Below are 16,325 nucleotides of genomic sequence, written 5' to 3'. Positions count from 1 at the left end.
GATATTGTTAAACTTTATTGACTAATTTGAAGATGTTTTTAAATTATCATCCAACATTTCTGTGTATTCGTCAAGTCAAAATTCGTGAAAATAATAAGAATATTAATCAATCTATGAAACAAAATCCTTTGAGAAACAGTTAAAACGAATAATTTGTGTCATAGGAAAACAAGTTCCCATAACTACCGAGTAAAAACCATAAACTCATCCGTCTGTCCCACCTGTACCAGGAAGGTACACCCTCCTTTTAAACCGTGCATTGTATACCATCATCCCCTTTTTTTGTCACGTACCGTGGGAAGAACGCACATTTGCTGATCGACTGTTTTTTCAGACTACCACATAGATCTATTAATCTATCCAAATGAAAATACTTATCATTATTTTCATAAAATGTTTTTTCAAGATCGACGATTGGTAATCCCGAGATAAAAAGCTGAATTGAATTTAACACTAGAACAACCGATAGTTAACACTAAGCAATTTCCACCAAAACCAGTCGAAATGGCTGGTCTTTAAAAAGTACACAATAATAGAATATTTTTATATTTATTGATTTATTACTTTCTTACAGAAGGAATTCCACGTTATGTAGTACATTTTTGATATTATTAATCCATCTGAGACCATGATCCCTAAACAAGGGTTCACACATTTATAAAATTGTAGAACCAGTCACTTTGACTTATGCAAATTTTCCTGATAACTGATATCATCATATTGATCGATACGCAGTACAAATTTTAAAAACGTGTGGGAAGTTGTACAAAACGAGGAAACTGGTTAATTGGGGTTTGATAAACAGATTGCAAGGCCTTTTTACATTTTGACAAGCACCAGTCATTTTGACTGGTATTGGTATAAGTAGCCTTGATATAAAATTATTTTGAGTTTGAATACACAAAAAACAAAATAACATTCATTATATTATTCTTTTAGTTATCGTTGCGAAAGTCATTACATCATTACGGAAAAAATATAACATAAAGTAGGAATTTTAAAATAAAATTGTAAAACCAGTCAATTTGACTGGTGTGGTAGTTCTAATGTTAATTAGAGGTTTCCTCTATCTTTAGTCGAGGTCTTAAATTCTTTCGTAATCCTCAGAAAACCTCGTTTCAAGCGCAATGCAGCTGCATGGATTCCCGGTTGCTTAATGACATAATTGGACATAATTGTTTGTCTGTTAATTAACGTTATATATGGACTGTCTGCTTTGATCAATCTTTCTTAAGAAACTTTTTCACTTTAGAAATTTCCCCGTGAAAATGGATATATAACTGGATTCTTTTACTTAAAATTCTTAATTCCGAATACGATTATGTTGCGTGATACCTTGAGTAATACGTACGACAAAGAGAATACGCTATTTCCATAAGTGAACCTCACGTTCGTGCAAATCTTCAATCAGACATTGGACGAGCTCGTACACGATGATTTTCCTTGATAGCTTAATTGACTTAATTTAAGCGTTCCAAAAGATGAATACCATTTAAACATTTAGAAATGGGAACCGAATGAATTAACAGTTTGGAATGGCAAACAGCATATACCAAATGCCACGAATGAAGATTTTCAATAAAATCAGAAGGACACAATAATTGATACAAAATTTAGGAAAATTAATTAAATTTATTTATTTCTATATTTTAACTTAATTAGCATTTGCGATCATAGTTCTATGTTGCAATGATTTAAGGAAGTAGGATAACTTATTCTATCAATTATAACTTTTCTCAGCCGTCTTTTCCATTACAAAACTGTTTTTCATTTTTTGTTTTTTTTTGTGCCACTCACATCGTTTACCATTCCAACTTCTCGATAAAGTAAATAACAGATTAAGTAATTCGAAAATCGAATAAGGAATAGATATCATAACAAGTATACGAGTCTACACCCTTGGCGAGCGCACAATTCATAAATCTTGACGACACATAACTTCCTCTACAGATCGATAAAGTGAAATTGCGTACTCGGTAAGACACGCCGCATCCTGGCACGTGCCAACAGGGATCCCTTTACGTGTTTCCTTCTTGCCAACCACCATGCTATACGTAACAAGCCGCGTATATTCGATACAGGAGGAACCCAGGTAGATATACATAATTTCGTACCAGATGCATCTTAAAGCTATAATGTTTCCTACAGACCATCGGGTTTCGATACCTTCCGCACGTGCCATCACTCCTAAGACTTGACCAAAACAGGCACCGACTATCTTACACACGACGCCTTACTTAAACTCACTCGCAAAATGTACGAACTACGATTAAACTTTGCAAAATCTACGAATTTCAATTTATCTTTGCAGATTTTACAGAGCTTCCTTCTTCTTCCATTAGCTTTCAATTTCAATCAATCTATCGATCAATGCAGATTGTCGTGTAAATAATTATCTTTACAGTAAAATTACAATTACGAATTTTGTTCATTAAATATAGATAATTTTTATTATGAAGAAATTTCCTCTAAGACGACATTAGATACGCGTAGAATGTGATCAAATATTTCTTTGCGTTACCCGATCTTAAATTTTCACAAAACCTTCAAGAACGATTAAAAGGGTTCCTAGATGAACTCGTTTCGTAGAACATCCTATACACTGTACGTAAACGGTAGGCTTTCTGATAGTTACACTAGTTGAAACATTATCTTCGGTGGCAATCCAGTAGATTAGTCCTTAATGCAGCCCCGTACGACCGAGCAATTAAACAAGTCTCAGATGAAAATTACCGGCGTGACCGCCACTCGATAGAGATCTTATTACGTACACTTGCACGTATACTGTCGTCTAGCACGAAGGCTCTCCACGATGATTGCTTCGTGAGAACTAACACGAACTTATTCTGCATTAATCGAATCTGTAACCTAACATTCTGAATCTCTTGATTCCATATTAATTAAGTTACCAGTTAGCAACAAACATAGGTATAACAAATTTAAGAATAAGATAAATTCCCAATAAATCAAAGTAAGGACAACGATGGTTTATATAAAATTGAAACGTAGAAAGAAATTTCAAATAACTGATGTGGAAGAAGATTACGGGAAACCTTACGAGAAATTTTTCGTGAAACCTGAGAAAGTTTCTGAAGCTAAAGCAACACAAAACTGAACCACAGACACTTGGGAATATTTGATATAGCACTACGTAGAACCGTTATAATGGAAATATAAATAAATTAACGATGATACAAATTTAAATAAAATATTTCTATTTCATCTTCCTTGACTAATATTTTTGTACGATTATACAGGGTGGGCGACGTAAAGAATTACAATCTTTTTTTTTTGGAATTATCATAGATATCGATTTGAAATTTGGGTACAGTAGATGGTTAAAAGGGGCTAATGTTACAAAGTAGAGGAAGTTGTGGGAGTGAATTTCCCAAGAGTGGAAAGGATGCAACTCCTAATTTTTTCTGATACAATTGTATATTAATTTTTCATTATTCTAGCTGTTGTCAAGCCTAACAATTTTTAAACAAGTCCTAAACATTTTTATTCTGCATATTTAAAAGGGGTTTTAAGAGGGGTTTTAATTTTGGCGTGGATCAAAATAAGCATTAGTTGCGATTAAAATTTATGTTATTAAATGTTCAACATACTGTCATTCATTCCTAAGCATTTATTTATTTATTTTATCATATTTTGGCCAAACCGCCTTCATCGAAAAAAGGATAAAGAACGCTTGTGCATCAAGCAATGTTACAATATCTTCAAGAATTTTTTTATCAGTACGAGAAAATATGGTGAAAAGAATAAATAAATGCTTAGAAATGAATATACTATACTAAATGAAACTATAATAATTTCGTTGCTCGTTCTGTATTATTTTTATAAGATTTAACATTCTTGTATATTGGTAAATAAATATTAATCACTTATTGTCTTTTCAGATTCGATCAAACAAACGACTTAACATCTATTCCAGGCATGAAAGTGTGACGGCAGAACGACAGAATGTATTGAACAAGAGAACGTACTCGGTAATTGGAAATACGGTATTAGGGTATCACAGAATCCTTAGCAAACTGTCATTCACGTGTCACCGGACTAAAAGAAGAGGAGGAGAAACGAGTGCCTCTGTTCTTTCACCCTTCGTTTGCGTAACTGTGCGTAACAACGAACACAATGGGGCTTAGAAGTCATTGATCATCTAAAAACTAATGCTTATGCGACGTTATGAAGCTTCTGTTAAGTATTTTAAAGCAATAGACGTTCTTATCAATTTAATCCATTAATGATCGCGTCTTGTATGTAAATTTTTATGGACGTCTCATTGACGGATCCTTAATCATCTAACATAATCATTTCATCGCTATCGAATAGGGATAAAGAAATCTTACAAATGCAAAAGCATGAGACGCCCATACTAATAAATAGTTCACGTGTATAGCTAAATTTTACAAATATCTTGACAAGTTTCTAGCACCGCAAAGATCTGATGTTAACAAAATAAAATAAAATATACGAATACGAATTAAACGTTTATCTTCTATGAGTTTATTATCATATTATAGCAACGTTTATTATCAGGCGACGAAATAAAATATATTTACAAAATATAATATATTACAAAAGGAGATTTCAATTGGATGAAATGGATTAAAGCAGTTTGAAAGTGAGACAATATGTATTGCCAAGTAATGAATTAAATACCGAATAATAGCGTAAAACAGGAAATAGGAAATAAAATTCAAAAAATGCATTTCAGCTAATGCAGTGTAAAAAATAATTGCAAAATTCGAAAATGCATGAACAGTAAAATGTACCATACACAGTACCTGTCGAGTCTCGAAGAAGTAAACGCGACTTTTGAAAAAGCATTCTTGCAAGCATCAGTTTATACATGAACGGACGCGTATCACAGATCACCGTCCTACATACTAGAGACTTTTAATCTAAAATCTGGGCAACATGTACGCATGGCATGCACGAGACACATCGTAAATGTTACACCGTGTCGCAAGTAAATGATTGCCAGAAAATTGCAGTTTCCGATAGGGTCGTTGCAGCGCAGTTCCTCTGGTCGTAACGGATCATTTTCCTTTTTCTTATCGTCCTCTAGAAGCCCACCTTTTCTACCTTCCACGAGATCGATAGATACTTTCAAAGTTTTCTACCCAGTGATTACAAAACTGCTTTACTTGACACGCCATTTCTTTGGACCATAGTCTTGCCGTTATAAAAATATTCAAACTTCACTGTACGATCGTTCTGCGCTTCTTACAAATTTCTTTCCACTATTTTCTGCTAAATCTGTAGACCTATATACGTTTATTTAAATTTTATTAAATCTTGGCTATCAGGATATTTGGAATAATAGCATTCCAAGTAATAATATCAATGAATTGAGTTACAAATTACAGGCGAGTTATAAACCTCCCTTTTGTAAGTCCACAATTTCAAGTTAAAACGAACAATCGAATGACTTGTAATTGATAACATTTGGAAAATTTCATATGCTTCGTCATTGTTGCACGAGAGGATTTATTAACATTAATAACTTGTATCTTGGAAAGTTCATTAATAATATTAGTTCAATTGTGCAACAGAACCTTCCTAACGTTTAGTATTAATTCAATGTTTCACACTGCTTACATTCTAGTTATTTTACAATAAATCTGCTATTTCATGCGCATCATATGTGCCAATTTTTTTTTTTTATTTATTTATTTATTAAAATTGCAATCAATTCTCGCGTTGAGAATTTTCAGTAATTTTTCTGGCGTGACATGGCTGATTATTTATAATAAGTTAACACTTATTATAGATAAGTATAATTTATATGTAAGTATTATAAATAAGTAAGTATTACTTAATTTAGACAACTAATTGAATCTAGCGTTTAGGTCTAGCGGGTAGTGCCTCTTCAACCTGCGAATCTGGTCCATCGTATCAAGTAGTCCAGTGATTAGGGGGTTTCGATGCTTGTTGACTCTTTTGCTATATCTGTCGCTATATTTTGCTATATATGTGCCAATTTGCCATACGATATAAACTACTATCTCGTCTAAAGACACAGCATTTTTCCCTGATGGAATTCGTCACTTGATAGATGGCTTAAACTTACAGAAAGCAACGGTGAATATTTTGATTGAATAACTTACGGTATTTTTCTTTATACAAACGTTGAGCTTCATTGAATAATTTCGATTATTTACTTTTACACCTGAAATAAAATTTCTTACACTTTTCCAATAAATGTAGATAACGAGTTGTTCTGACCCTCATAGCCGACAATGTACGTAAATGTTATTCGATGGAAGAAATAAAAAGCGATTCGGGTTCAGATTCATTTAAAGTTCGTTTAATCGAACCACGGATCTGCTTGTAAAAATTTTGCTCCAACTACGTGGAGGTTTACAGGCGGTTTATGCCTTCGTTGATTGCATGCTTGACTAACCCGACAGCAGCAGTTTTACGGTACTTTATACTTGGCGTGAAGTTATCGTTAATTACTTATAATAATGCAACGCTTTCTTCGTGTTCTATCGATGAAATTCGTATAAACGTGGCACGAGATTTCTAGCTCCATTTTGTTTCTTATTGCAGCACATGGATGAACCGTATAGATTACGACTACTCGCGAAACTGGAATTAATCTCCGCCGTATTTGGTCCTTGAAACGCTCTACGACGTATTAATCTTGGAAAAAATTTACGTAGATGCACTTTTCTTTTTTCAGCTTTTTCGTCTGATTCTAACGATAATTCAGAAAATATTTGGATGTTTTTGAGAAATAACAATAATGATAATATCGAGTGGATAACGATTACGTAATAAAACAAGGGAATCAAATTTTACCGTTAGAATTTACGTCGAAATTCTCACAGTAAGGTTGTACGTTATTGACAAGCGTTTAATTGGTCCCACAGAAAATTATAGGCCTTAAACATAGTATTTTTCCTGCGTTTATATTATTGGAATCGACGTCATATGGTGTGGTTGGACAAGGGTTGCAGGCATTCCCATGCGTGTACAAATAAACTAGCATGCAAGCTCTAGTAGTAATTCAAAATCATTGTATTGCAACATACTACCTTCTACTATAAAATTATGCCACGTTATGACCGTTATATAATATTTTTATTTCATTATTACAAAACTACTTGTACCTACGTATAGGGAAAAAACAGATTGAAAATTTAGTAACATAACATATTCGAACGGTGAAACTTTTCAGCAACAGGATGCATTTACGATTACTTTACAGAAAATGCACGATTAATCAGATTACCATAATCAAAAATACGATAATGATATAATACAAGAATAAATGAAGCAGATAATAAATAAATGACAAATAGCTGCCAATACAAAAGGATTTTTGTTCTAGAATTATCAATCTAATGAAAATATGTATTTAGATCAATAATATTAAGTAGTGTTTGTAAACGGAAAAATTACATCAAAATGAGAAGAAAACTGAGAAAGATAAAGATGAAGAACTGAAGACAATTGTATCGTATTCTAGGATACAGATCTTCTCTCTCAAAACAGTTAAGCCAAAATTACAAAACAGATTGCTACTATACAAAGTTGAGATTATCTTAATAAGGACGTATGGTATCAAACTCTGGGACCGTGTTAAAACAAAGTAATTTCAATACCACACGAGGATTTCGAAACAAAGCCTTAGGAACTGTATTTTCGACTAGACGCGAGGAGACGCGATCGCGAGGAAGCGCGTCAACGGGAGTCGTAAATTCCCGTTACGATTATAATAATCGACACCACGAACAAGTCGGTCCCCTTATTTCTTTTGGGATAATAAGGATGATAAATGTGGTATAACACTGCGATTAACAGGCTATAAATTCTATATTTCCAACAACCTAATACAATAAAGAGTTACGCCGTTACGTGTGATATAAATGTCGTAGACGATTGTTCGACGGATGAAGACCCGATACAGATACGTTGACCGATCTGTAAGTGAGATCGAGTACGAGAAGATATGTCGATGTTGTTCGAATGTAGTAGAAGTAGTCCGAGATATTGACTGATCCGTTGATGACTTGCCAGTTGTCGACTTGATGCCGGACTATTGACTGAACTAATGTGGTAGAAGCAGTTGAGTTGACTCTCCTAGTGTCGTAGAAGAAGTTAAGTTCGTCCTCGTGTTATTACGGAGGAAAGTTATTATGGGTGTGCCTTTCGAAATAAGAATTCGTTGTTCACACTTTTCGTTAAAAAAGTGAGGGTAACGGTCCACGATGCCCATTGGTTATAGCCAACGTTAATAAATGAAGATTAGAGGAGGAAGCCTCCTGCCAACGCGGTTCGTGGCTGACATCGTTTATGAGAAACAGCTGCTTTTCCGTTAGACAAATTTCCGCTTTCTCCGTAATTTGTACGAGCGTGCAATAAACCTAAGGACTGTTCTAAGGACCATCCATAAACAGAAAATACTTGCAGGATTTGCGTTTTAAATTAAGAAGATTCTCGCTAAGATCCCTAATTGATGCACCTTGGTATGTAACCAATGAAACAATACACCGCGACCTCGAGATACCCACAGTCAAAGAGGAAATAGCAAAATATAGCGACAGATATAGCAAAAGAGTCAAGAAACACCGAAACCCCCTAATCACTGGACTACTCGATACGACGGACCAGATTCGCAGGCTGAAGAGGCACTACCCGCTAGACCTAAACGCTAGATTCAATTAGTTATCTAAATTAAGTAATACTTACTTATTTATAATACTTATAAATTATACCTATCTATAATAAGTATTAACTTATTGTAAATAAACAGCTATATCACTGCGCCACGTCAGAAAAATTACTGAAAATTCTCAACGCGAGAATCGATTGTAATTTTAATAAATAAATAAAAAAAAGAAGATTCTGTTTATGGTGATTCCTTAGGTTTATTCAGGGTCTGCATAACGATACGCGGAACCTTCACGGCCAGACAATGAAGAACGTCGCACGGACCATCTTACGCGACGTAACAAGAACAATAACAGTCGCCCTATGGTATATCAGCGTGATGATAAATAATGAAATGGAGTGGTAACACTATCGAGTGTTATCCAAGCGCACACGATACCCAAATTATCAAATTTTCTGGTTGGCGCAATAAAACCACTTGCGAATTTAATATAGATATTTAAAAAAAAGGAATAATTCTAAGTAGTCAAGACAATCAAAAATAAATCAAATTTCTAAATTATAGAATTTAAAAATCATTTATATAATTTCTAAATTATAGAATTTAAAAATCATTTATATAATTTCTAAGTTATATAATTTCTAAATATTTCGCATAAAATTAGTGCAAAAATTAGATGCGATAAAGAATAAAGAAAGAAAGCTGTAGACGAAATGTACGATAGAAAACATCGAGGGAAAGGGTGGTCGTTTCTTTCACAGATAGGGCAAGCACGTTTGTGCACACTGTAGTAGGAATCGTATCACGTTCTCTGGTTTATTATATCGTCTAGCATTCATCGAATTGAATAACGGCTTTCACACGAGACAGGACAGGACGCGCGTCATTATACAAGCGAAGGAGATACGAAAGGGATTGGCGAGCGTTCGAAAGGGCCCACCTGTTGCAACCACCACAATCTCCACCAGCTTAGCACGCTGATCAACGCGCGACCCTGTTCGAGTTCGAGTTCTATCAATTTCCACGAGGGGAAATCTGCTTTGCATCGCAACTGTTAAGCCAGGTCTACACCTGACGAACCAGATGAAAAGATCAAATGAAGAGAGAAAAAAAAGAGGGTGGGTTGGGGGGGGGCAGAAAGAGAGAAAATGAACGTGAAAAAACAAAAGGTACTCGACGTAACTCAAAACTTGGAATTTTTTAATTCTTATGACAGAACATTTCTAACACATCCGCAGTGTAACAGCAAACGATATAAAGTCCCAATTATTGTAAAACGCACATAACTCGTTGTAAATATGAAAAAAGATACTATCTTGGGTTGACAATTGAGTGATTGCGGATTTTGTCCGCAGACAAGATATACTTGCTCACAAAATCTAACTCAAATGTGTAATACTCACAGATCGTAAGGCGCTAGCCTCTTCGTCGATGAGATCGCAAGAAAGAATGACTTTTCGTTCCAATGATGACACAGAGGAAAACTATGATGAGGTGAGTCTAAGGACACGACATCATCGGATTCGTTGAGTATAGCCCTCGTTCAGAAAGTAAGGGAAATTGGCGTCGCTGTCAATTGATCAATTTGGGACGAAGACTGCCTGTCCGTTTGAAGAACCTTAATTAACAAAAACCTAGGTTCTATAGCGGGTCCTCAGGCTATCGGGACTTGTGCTGTGTAAATGCCTCAACATCTGGTATTCATTGCCCGAAGGAACCGTTGGAATGTTTTACTGTCAAGTACCTCTATGGGTATTTCTTTTAATGAGGGTCATATTGTCACTCCACACCTTTGTTAGACGACGCGTCCCTCCCGTTGACCGCGGCTACGGTCGTCTTGAGCCCAAGTTTATTATCACAAATCGCAAATAAGTACAACTGGGTAGAATGACGGCAAATTGTTTAATTACAGCTGTAAACTTTAATTGCAATTTTACGGACTTTCCCGAGGTTCCAGAGGGAAGGTCTCCGGTGTTCTTTCATCTCCGACAGGTATATATTTCAACTACCTACGATCGACAGAAACTTTACTCATAAAATTACGAATATTACTCATACAAATAAAATCTAATGACGAAACTGTAACTGTCCTATCAGCCTATAATAAGCCTATAATATTTATAATACATAGGTATTAGGTTGTTCTAAAAGTTTCTTTCGTTTTATAAGGAAATAACAGATGCATAACATTTTTGCTTTCTATTGTTTTATCGAATTATGTATAATCCATTTTGTTCTATTACTACAAATATGTAGTAAAATAATATAAAACAAAAAATGTTGTGCATCTATTATTTGCTTATAAAACGAAAGGACAATCTAATACTTAGATATAAAACGTAACACGATCACAAAACGAAAATCACACAGGTATAGGAATACGAACAGATAATGTTAGATCGGAGACCGTAGCAATTTACGTTCACCGGTGACGGCACTTGTAGTGAAGCACCTTTGTAATTTCCATGGGTTCCGAAACAACGCTAACAATAGTGTTCGCAATACGGATAGGGCCACTCATCGAACAAAAAGGCCACTTCGGTTCCGAGTGGACGTCTGTGCTTTTTTTTTGTCCAAGAACACCACCTGTTCGTGGGAAATATTATTGGCATCGCCATAAAAATTCTATGTTAACGAATCCATAGAAATTAACCTGGTAACAGCACGGTGAGGTATGACATAGCACAACTGTTTCGAAAGTAGTGCAATTACGTTTTTACAAAATCTTCAGCGTTTTCTTTCTATACTACACAAATATTCTATACTTGAATACTTTTCTATATTAGAGTCGTAAATTCCCGTTACGATTTGATAATCGACGCCACGAGTCAGTCGATTCCTTATTTCCATTAAGATAATAGCATCGGTTAATTAATTATAACACTAAATTAACAGGTTAAAATATGCACTTCATTCCAACAACTTTGTAGATATAAGTAGTTACGCGTTGTGCGAGTAGATGAGTTCTTAGCGAATTGTCAGTAACAAGTTAAACTGACCAATGAACGGAAAATCAGTTAAGACAGTGACTGGTCAACGGATGAAAAACCAGTGAAATTCGGTGACGATGCTGTCGCGGAGGAAAATGTTAATCGCCCCACCAACAGTCGTTTACAGATGGAAATGACTGTTGAACCTGGGAAAAACCTGCTTTTCCCAACTTTTATCTGTTTGAACAATAACTCTTAGAAACGTCTCGATTTGAAAGATATGTTGCAATAATTAAGGGCTTGACGATAAAGTGAAAATCTTTAGTTCTATGACCGTTCCTTAGGATTATTGTTATATTTGCATAGCTAGTGGTCGTCTTGACCGAGGGATGGATTCTGGTTTATGTAGAGATGTAACAGATACTGTACGTTTAAAATAAATAAAGTTTAATGGGAAAGTTACAAATTTGTATTTTCTCAGTATACATATTTGGAGATAGGAATAACTTGGAATTGTTTTGTAGATAAACAATAAGACATAAATAAATGTGGATACAAGAGCAGAGATGTGATATTAGGTTTAAATTTTGTAAACAATTGATTTGCAATAAAACCGCTGAAAGCATGCGTGCAATAACGAAATATTAATCTCCCGTTGCTGTCGAATTACTTCAGCAATGGCCAACAGACACGAAACGATAAAAAATGTTCATGTAATACCTATAACATATTTAATTTTACTGCCAAATTATAATAATTTTTACATTCGACCAATTCTTCAAAATTATATTTTAAACCTATCCATCGTTGTCCCAATTTTGCGGTTTTATCACATTTCTCGGTTGTTAAGTTACTCTAATCTTGATAATCACAGCAACAGCATGCGCATTATCATAAAATCAGTAGCGTGATTCCTGGCAATTGTTTAATTCAGTTATTTCACGTGATACGTTGGAGACGATGACTAAATCTGATATTTGTGTTCAATGTTCCTAGTAAATTGATACAGACTGCATTACACATTTTAAGCGATGTAATAAAACGTAGTGACCTTGTTTCAAGAACTTAAGAATAATATTCAAATAAATATCTATTAGATGAAAATTTCATAAAATATCTGGTCTCGTTTAATTTTTTTTCTTCTTTTAATTTTAAATTAGAATAATCTTTCTACGAATTAATTCTTCTTGTGCCAATTATTTTTCCAAATTTAAGTTTACTCTTTAATTTATTTTTTTTTTTAATTTAAAAATATTTTGTCCAACGACAGTTGGACGAAAATTGAAACATTAGATGGAAGAATCGATCGGTTAGTATCTTCTATCCGTAAGAATCAATTTCATTTACTATTATCGGTCCAGGTCGCCATACGATTTATGGAATTCGAACGCAATTAACTTCCGGTAGCTCGCCCACACAAAGAACGATAGATTTATAGACTTCGATTAAAATAGTAACCGTTGCAGGGTTGGTGGTTGCTGGCAGGCTGGTTCTTTAGCCATTGAGACATAAGAATAGAGAACGAGATGGGAAAACAGATGTTCGAGTGACTTGCAGTGCTCATTTTTTACTTTTATGTGTCCAATAAGGAAAGCACGCGATCGGTCCGCATTGCATGAAACTTTGTAGACTTTAAAAGCAACCGAAAATAATAGATACGTATTCTTTTAGCTGCGGTAATTCTGATCGAAGGGGTGAAATCATCCTGCAAAGTTCGACGCCTAAAAGATAGCTCGCAAACAAATAGAAGTTAAATATAATTACAACCAAGAAGAAAATGTTAACAAAAATTGAGTGCTTTCTAATGCATTAGAAGTAAAAAAAAAAAAAACAAGTCTCATCCGTAATTAGCCTATATATGTATACGCGTTTTTCAAACTCGAATACCCCAAACACGAAACACCCAGTATATCCAGGAAAGGTAAATAACTTTGTCCACTTACGTCCACTTTAATAGTAAAAGGTTACCTACGTCTGGCTACTTATTGAATCGAAAGAGGAAAGAAGGAAAAGGCAGAAACGTCCAGATGCGGTCGTATCGAAAGTAGCCGCATCAATAACGTCTATTCCATTTCCTAGCGTGACTGGAGATTTCGTATGCGACTGGCACCCTTTCGGGACGAGTGTGCTTGCTCGTGGTTTAACGTTGGACAAGGAAATTAAAGAAGAGGGATGGAATTATTGCCTGGTGGGTAGTAAAATGCGGTGTGACGATGCCCTGCCGTGGGCATACTTAGCTAATTAAATCGTATAGGATACTCGTATCGAGATTAGGCTACATCGGGACATGCGAGGCACCGCAGTTGAGAGGAATCCTTCGATGATACACGTGAACAAACGTATGCGTATCAAAGACTATGAAACACTCAATAGGTATAAAGAACATACTCCTGTTTTTCGATGATAGAGATTAATTGATGTAATAAGATGTAAGTAGACTATGATCAGGATGTTTATACACTTATAGGAAATTGAACTTGGTCAGTTTTGCTATTGCTATGTCAGGAACATACTTTTTCTCCAAAAGATAGGGAACAAAGGAAATTGAAGAATGAATGAAATTAAAGATCCTGCCAGTAGTACTACGAGTTAACATAGATATTACTTTAAATTATTAATTTACAACGATTGAATACCAAACTTATATTAATTTGAATGTCGATAGAGCTATAATATCTAATATAAATTAGAGAAACATTCTTTTATATATCTTAATTATTAGAAGTAACGTCACAGCTTTTACTATTTTACTACAAACATCAAAATACACAAGATTTCTGTCTTCTTCGTGTTCAAGTATCAGTGCCAACCAGTACTGTCAACGCTCCCTTTGCGATAATTTATTTTAATTTAATTTAAATGATACGTTTACTTTTCGTTATAAATATCTTACATATTTCAAAGACTAACATCCACGTGTACTCGTGTATAGTAATCTCGATAACTGTATCACAATGCTAGTTACTAGTCGATCGCAATGTTTGCACGACTCGAGTGAAACGAAGCTTGAAGTTATTACGAGGGTTCGTGGATAGACATACCAAGACAAATGACGCGCTGAAAGGGACAGCTAAATTCGATATGGAACGAGGAAATTCTATAACGCGTTGCCCTGTGATACGCGTACGAATCTACGGACTTACCACGCTGCACGTCGAGGATATCAAGTTCCTAAATCGACACGGTAAACAGACTATCCGCGTCGTGGGCCACGCAATGCCTAATCGAATTCATGGCCCGAATACACGATCGAACATCATCGCCGATTTCTCGTAGTAATTTAATCGATTCGATACCACCCTGTTAGTATTCTCGCATTACCCCCTGGGAAAACGAAAATTGCTTGTTACCATTCGCTATTATCCCAATATGTATTTGGAAATGATTTTATTTTACATCATCGTTAAAATTTTAACTAATTTCAAACTTAAATAGCTACTGACGAATAAATATTGGAATTTTTACAAATAATACATTTCATCTTCTTCGTGTCGAAAAGAAAGATAATAATTTCAATATAATAAAGAAAAAGTAAACACTGAATACATATACGTAGGTACTAATTAAATTTAGATTTGAATTTCTACATCTCTAAATGTTTTTCCATTGAAAGTTTGTGAGTTTCTTTTTTATGAGGTTATCTGTACATTATAAGCATGACAATACATTAATTCAACCTAGAATCTTGAACTGCAACACATTCTGACAATGCGGGCACGGCATTGGTATTCACGGTCGAATCATGATTTAGGACCTGTCGTATTACTAAACCCCTATTCTATTCAGGGACACGCATAATAACGATTATCGTAACCTTGGCTATCTTCTTTTCACAAGTTACTTTGAAATCTCTAGAGAGATTCTACTAATACTAATTAATATTTCACATTAATCTCTTCTATTAAAAATATGAAAAGATATCTACATATTATATATATATTATTTGATATAGTAAAATAACTCACTCAAATACTGGGACAAACGAAGTAGATAAGTATTTTTCAAACGCGTGACGCCAATGCCGCCTTATTTCATCTCTGTGAATAATACATTATATTTGTATAAAATGTAAACAAAATCAAAATTTGAATATCTGATAAGAATAATTCTCTACCTGATTATACGAATTATATACTACCACTCTGCTGTTTGAGATGTTTACACCATTCTCATAATGCAATCTTCAATAACATAATTCTAACCTACAATATAGTGAATTTCATTAAATATAATTAGACATAGAAATTTCAAAGTGGAACGATTCAAACGCTAATTTCTAAAATGCTAATCTAAAGTATTCAAAGTAGTATCAAGTAAAAACAACCGAAAATTGTATCCTTTTATACATTATACATACCAAACAGTTACAAGAAAAAACGACCGTAGGATACAGCGACACACGCTAAGCATGGAATATAGAAGCTGCACGTGGTACAAAAGCCGTACATGCGCACAGTAGCGCCCTGCGAGAGTGGATCCCCCTACCTCTCTTTACTATAGTAATGTTAATGGCGCGACACATGCGCACGCGCGCGTGGGGGGCAAATCTTTAAAATTGGCCCTGTGGTGGGGCAGATCGTGCGAATCCCGGAACAGAACGAATCCACGGTCCGTTTCTGTAGGATGTGACAAACGGAGCGGCAAAGAGGGGAAAGCTAGCGGTGGGGAATAAAAAGCGGCATGCTACAGAGCAGAAGTGTGGAAGTGGGGCACGTGCCAACTTGTGCACCTCCGAAAGGAGTGTGGTGGTGGCACGGGGCCGAAAAGTG

At 35.0% G+C, this 16,325-nt stretch overlaps 1 long non-coding RNA gene across 2 annotated transcripts; it reads right to left on the bottom strand.

Moving 5' to 3' along the window:
• Positions 1-14,288: 14,288 nt before the first annotated feature.
• LOC117151173 lies at positions 14,289-16,052 on the bottom strand. 2 transcript variants are annotated; one of them, XR_004460906.1, is made up of 5 exons: positions 15,914-16,052; positions 15,671-15,758; positions 15,522-15,593; positions 14,700-14,880; positions 14,289-14,613 (listed from the first exon to the last, which is right to left on the bottom strand). It is a non-coding gene; the product is annotated as an uncharacterized LOC117151173 (long non-coding RNA). The 2 variants fall into 2 exon arrangements; XR_004460905.1 differs by having other exon boundaries at positions 14,289-14,880.
• Positions 16,053-16,325: the final 273 nt, after the last annotated feature.

Source organism: Bombus impatiens, unplaced genomic scaffold, assembly GCF_000188095.3.
Source record: "Bombus impatiens unplaced genomic scaffold, BIMP_2.2 scf_0102, whole genome shotgun sequence".
NCBI lineage: Eukaryota > Metazoa > Arthropoda > Insecta > Hymenoptera > Apidae > Bombus > Bombus impatiens.
The sequence above is the reverse complement of the archived record's forward strand: the minus strand, read 5'-3'. Positions and strand labels throughout refer to the sequence as shown.